At 37.4% G+C, this 6,122-nt stretch overlaps 1 pseudogene; it reads right to left on the reverse strand.

Annotated features, from left to right (window-relative positions):
• Positions 1 to 705: 705 nt before the first annotated feature.
• LOC113894689 lies at positions 706 to 1,075 on the reverse strand (annotated as a pseudogene).
• Positions 1,076 to 6,122: the final 5,047 nt, after the last annotated feature.

Raw genomic sequence — 6,122 nt, forward strand, 5'->3', positions numbered from 1 at the left:
CCACTACCCAGGTTATGGACATATTTCTCATCTCTTCTGGCCCCCTGCCCTAATAGAAATTCTGTTTTTGTTTTTCTGAAGAACATGTTGGACAATGCCAGTGAAAGGAAATATCTTGTTATTACAAAGCTTTTCTTACACAGAGAAGGTACCTAATAAGATGAGGAACAATGGAGAATAAAGAGAGAAAGACATATTTCATGGACTAAAGTGGGGAGGGTTGTTGAGGGTTTGGTATATAAGAAACTCCAGAGCATTTGTGAGACAAGAGAATTGGGTATTAGTAAGAGAAGTTGAGATGAATTTGTGTAGATGAGAAACTGATCCCCTTTAATATTCCTAAAGTCATGCAAGTAGACTGGATTTCCATTAAGACTTGTTTTTGGTTGTTAAAATGAGCTTCCATAAATATGACTCTGTATATTTATTATTATTTAGCTCTTTGCACGAAGGCCTGGCATTTATTAGGTTTATACATTCAGAGAACTATAGAGTCACTGGTATATTTTAGATAATGATAGATGGTTTAATTTCATTGGAATGATGAGATTATGAAAATAGGAATAAAAATTATGGCTGGAAAAATAATGTGTGTTTACGTGTGTTTGTTTGGAGAAGGGGTCTGATCAGCACGTGATTGACCTTGAGTGCCATGATCCTGACGTTGGGTTTCTTTTCTTTTTTTTTTTTTTTTTTTAACAATTCCAACGTTTTATATTTATTACTGGGTCTCAGACTGATAGTGAGGAAATAACATCATGGGCCAAGCATTACAGTAGTGATGTTTTCATTGTGATTTGGCTGCTTAAAAAAGTGGTCTTAACATGTGTGCCACACATGTTAAGACCACTTCTTACAGACCCAGCTTGCTTCTTACAGACCCAGCTTGGTTCTTCTCCAATGTCTTCTCTTGGAGCTGTACCTGATTTTATTGCCAGTTTTCATTCGAATCCATTGAGGAATGGGACGATTCTGCTTTTGTTTCTTGGCCAGGAATCGCTTGATCCTGAAAGTCTTGTGAGAAGACATGGTGAGGAGAGAACTCAACCGCACATAGGATGGCGGAGAAGAGAAAAGAGCTGACGTTGGGTTTCAATGAGGAGGCAATGGCTGCTACTGCTACTGCTAAGTTGCTTCAGTTGTGTCCGACTTTGTGCGACCCCATAGACGGCAGCCCACTAGGCTCCTCTGTCCCTGGGATTCTGCAGGCAAGAACAATGGAGTGGGTTGCCATTTCCTTCTCCAATGCATGAAAGTGAAAAGTGAAGGTGAAGTCGCTCAGTTGTGCCTGACTCTGCATTTTGGGCAGATTCTTTACCTTCTAAGGGGCTTTTAAAATATTCTTTCAGAAGTATCCAAACTTTTTTGATTGTATATTCCTTTCATTAAAAAATTTGGAGCACGTACTACCATATATGTTTATTTGTTTATAAACTGTGTATATTAATATTTATAGGTATTATAAGATTTTAATAAATATAGAAATACAGATGCCCAAGTGATTGATGTATTATCCTTTTGAATATACTCAGGCCATTTTGAATACTGCTGGTGTAGAGAGAGGATGACAAAGATCTTCACTGTTTTTGTGGGGGTAGAAATGGCCAGGATGGGGACAATGTAAAGGCTGTGATATTTGACCAATTGGATTTTGGACATTAAGGAGAGTGGTGGAGAAGATGGCTCTTCAACATTTCAGACTAGTTAAGTATTAATAGATAGAAAATCAGAGTGCTGGTGAATAATAAAATGGAACAATCTGGCAGAAAATTAAAATTTCAGCATTAGATCCCCAAAGTGAGATTGTGGCTGGAAATGCAAATTTGTAAGCACTTACAATAAATGTGAGCTTCCCTGGAGGCGCTAGTGGTAAAGAACCCACCTGCCAATGCAAGATATAAGAAGCAGGGGTTCAGTCCTTGGGTTGAGAAGATCCCCTGGAGGAGGGCATGGCAACCCACATCTGTATCCTTGCCTGGAGAATTTCATGGACAGAGGAGCCTGGAGGGCTACAATCTATGGGGTTGAAAAGAATCAGACACAACTGCAGCAATTTAGCACACAGGCACAATAAATGTAGTAGGTAAAGCTAGAGGAGGAGATATGTAAGAGAAAATATCTGAGGGGAGAAGGCAAATCTGGGAAGACTGTTTCCACTTATAGAGCAGGTTTTGGTTTAAGGGTAAGGAGAAAAGTATAATAATGTAAAGATCCAAGGGAGAAGATGAACTCCTAGGGAAGATAGTTTTTTTTTTTTTTTTTTAAGACTGGTATATTAGACAACATGAAGGGTTGCAGGAAATCTATAAACAAGAAAGAGAAGTTTACTGGATTAGGGATTAAAGGCAGCTTTGGTGTGATTAAAAACTGTAATCTTCTGTAAACCATGGCACAGAAGATACATCAAAAATATCAAGATGGTAAAGACTTAATTTTCTGTAAAGGAAATGAATATTTTATTAAATGAAGATTTGATTAAAAAGACACATTTCTAGAAAATTATTAAATATCACCTTTAGTTATAAACAATGTTTATATATTAAGGAAATTTAAATAAAATGTAAGCTATAGGCATGTCATTCTAACATAAATTTTTATTTTAATTGTTCTCATACTTGTATATTAAAAGGATACATATATATAAATAAATATACATTAGTATTTTATTATTTGATTTTGTATGTTTTTGTGTTCATAATTCCCCATGCTTTAATAGTAATTGTATTTACTGTTATAATGGATATCTGACAATTCATCTAGAGACTTACTATCATCTTCCTGAACCTTGAAGTGATTTTCTGTGCATGAGAGTAAAGGACCATCTGTCAAGAGGGACTGCTGAGGGGAAATGTTAATTTTGCTTATTTTCTTTGGGTACACTGAGATTTAGTTTCTACCTCAAGCTTGCAATATTTGTTTTCTCTGCTGAGACTTGTTTATTTTCTAGTTACATTGGATGAAATAACATTTTCCCCTAAAGTCCTTCGTGATTTATTTCTGCTTGATTGAAACACTGCATTTAGAACTTTTTAATCACATGCTGACATTTTGTTTAAAAGCAACAAGATGCATTTCAAAAACAAATTCTAACACATTTAAAGATGTTAGTATTTGTTCCACCTCTGTGTTTTGCACATGTAGGCAATTACTTTATATTAGTGTTCCTCATTTTGTTTGATTTTGAGATGGATATCAAATTATATACCTAGAAACAAAATTTCATAGACTCTTAAAACTTTGACAAAACTTGTAGGGTTATTTACTTTTTCTGTCTTATGAATCAGTCACATGAGAATCTAGTACCAATAAAGATCAACAATGGACAGATTCTCTATCAAACTATTGATGTCTCCATTTAACATGCCAATCAGTTCAGTTCAGTTCAGTCGCTCGTTTCTGTCCGACTCTTTGCGACCCCATGAATTGCAGCACACCAGGCCTCCCTGTCCATCACCGACTCCCGGAGTTCACTCAAACTCATGTTCGTCGAGTCGGTGATACCATCCAGCCATCTCATCCTCTGTCGTCCCCTTCTCCTCTTGCCCCCAATCCCTCCCAGCATCAGAGTCTTTTCCAATGAGTCAACTCTTCACATGAGGTGGCCAAAGTACTGGAGTTTCAGCTTTAGCATCATTCCTTCCAAAGAACACCCAGGGCTGACCTCCTTTAGAATGGACTGGTTGGATCTCCTTACAATCCAAGGGACTCTCAAGAGTCTTCTCCAACACCACAGTTCAAAAGCATCAATTCTTCGGTGCTCAGCTTTATTTATAGTCCAACTGTCACATCCATACATGACTACTGGAAAAACCATAGCTTTGACTAGATGGACCTTTGTTGGGAAAGTAATGTCTCTGCTTTTTAATATGCTGTCTAGGTTGGTCATAACTTTCCTTCCAAGGAGTAAGAATCTTTTAATTTCATGGCTGCAGTCACCATCTACAGTGACTTTGGAGCCCCCCAAAAATAAAGTCTGACACTATTTCCCCATCTATTTCCCATGAAGTGATGGGACCAGATGCCATGATCTTCATTTTCTGAATATTGAGCTTTAAGCCAACATTTCACTCTCCTCTTTCACTTTCATCAAGAGGCTTTTTAGTTTCTCTTCACTTTCTGCCATAAGGGTGGTGTCATCTGCATATCTGAGGTTATTGGTATTTCTCCCGGCAATCTTGATTCCAGCTTGTGCTTCTTCCATCCCAGCGTTTCTCATGATGTACTCTGCATATAAGTTAAATCAGCAGGGTGACAGTATACAGCCTTGACAAACTCCTTTTCCTATTTGGAACCAGTCTGTTGTTCAATGTCCAGTTCTAACTGTTGCCTCCTGACCTGCATATAGGTTTCTCAAGAGGCAGGTCAGTAAAAGTATATAAATCTTTTGCATTAAATTTTTTATTCCATATCAATTCTGATTGCTGTAAGCTATCAAACTGACCACATGGATGAAGGAAATCATCAAGCTAATGGTGAATGATATAGTTAAGATCATGTGAGAATAAATGTACTCTTAGAAAACTGATGTCAAAGATCTCCTTTGTTATAATTCAAACCCATTTCCTCTTGTTTGATTTTCAAGGAGTAACTTCCCCAGTTTGTGGAAGTATGTTGTGTGTAGTAGGAACATAAAATGTACTGGCAAAAAAAGTAAAATCTATCACTTTGTTTTGATCCATCGGTCCTGTCCCTTTGTTATAGAAGTAGAATGAATAGTCACAATACTATTTATTGATTAGGTGTTGTGTTTGGGTATCAGTGTCTTTACATATGCATAAAGAACTTTAAAATAGATGTTAGAGAATCTGCACTCTCTGCCTTTAAAGACTTACAAGTTCATTTGGAGATAAGATACAAAGACATATAAAAGGACTTCATTGCCACCAACCACACTATCTGGTACAAATCACAGAAGTGCCTAAGGCATGAGAAGAATAGAGGCGCTTGGAGATCAAGGAAGGCTTTGTAGGGGCAAGTTTGATTCTAATTTTGGAAAGGATGTTATATGCATATAAACATACAGCAAATAGAGCAGAGGGAGAGAGTGGAAAAGGAAGAGAGAAGGAGAAAAGAGATGCTGAAGAACAGATATGTGTCTACTGTGTTCCAGACCCTGTGTTTTATATTGTTTTAGTTTTTTTGTTTTATTTTGACACACACAAGTAGGCTCACAGGTTTACAAATCATTTAGAAAGGTTTAAAATGCTATGGCTCTCCTAAAATAATAGCAAATGAAACAACTTACAAAGTATTAACTTACAAAATATACAAGCAGCTCTTGCAACTCAATAGCAGAAAAATAAGCAACAGAATCAAATAGCGGACAGAAGATCTAAACAGACATTTCTCCAAAGAAGACATATAGATGGCTAATAAACACATGAAAAGATGCTCAGCATTGCTCATTATTAAAGAAGTGCAAATTAAAACTATAATGATATATCACCTCAGAATGGTCAGAATGGCCCTCATCAAGAAGCCTACAAACAATAAATGCTGGAGAGGATGTGGAGAAAATAAAACCCTCTTGCATTGCTGGTAGGAATGTAAATTGATACAGCCACTATGGAAGATAGTATGGAGATTCCTTAAAAAATTAGGAATAAAACTACCTTAAGACCCAACAATCCCACTATTGGGCATATACCCTGAGGAAACCATAACTGAAAAAGACACATGTTTCCCAATGTTCATTGCAGTACTATTTGCAATAGCTAGGACATGGAAGCAACCTAGATGTCCACTGACAGATGAATGGAAAAAGAAGCTGTGGTCCATATACACAATGAGAATACATTTGAGTCAGTTCTGATGAGCCTATTATTTAGAGTGAAATAAGTCAGAAAGAGAAAAATATTGTCTATTAACACATTTATATGGAATCTAGAAAGATGGTGCTGATGAACCTATTTGCAGGGCAGCAGTGGAAATGCAGGTATAAACAGACTTGTGGGCATGGGCTGGGAGTGGGGAAGGAGAGAGTGGAGCAAGTGGAGGGAGTAGCAGGGAAACATATACACTACCGTGTGGAAAATAGGTAGCCAATGGGAGTTTGCCGTATGACCCAGGGAACTCAAACCCGGGCTCTGTGACATTCTAGAGGGAGGGGATAGGGTGGGAGG

This window comes from Bos indicus x Bos taurus, chromosome 6, assembly GCF_003369695.1.
Source record: "Bos indicus x Bos taurus breed Angus x Brahman F1 hybrid chromosome 6, Bos_hybrid_MaternalHap_v2.0, whole genome shotgun sequence".
NCBI lineage: Eukaryota > Metazoa > Chordata > Mammalia > Artiodactyla > Bovidae > Bos > Bos indicus x Bos taurus.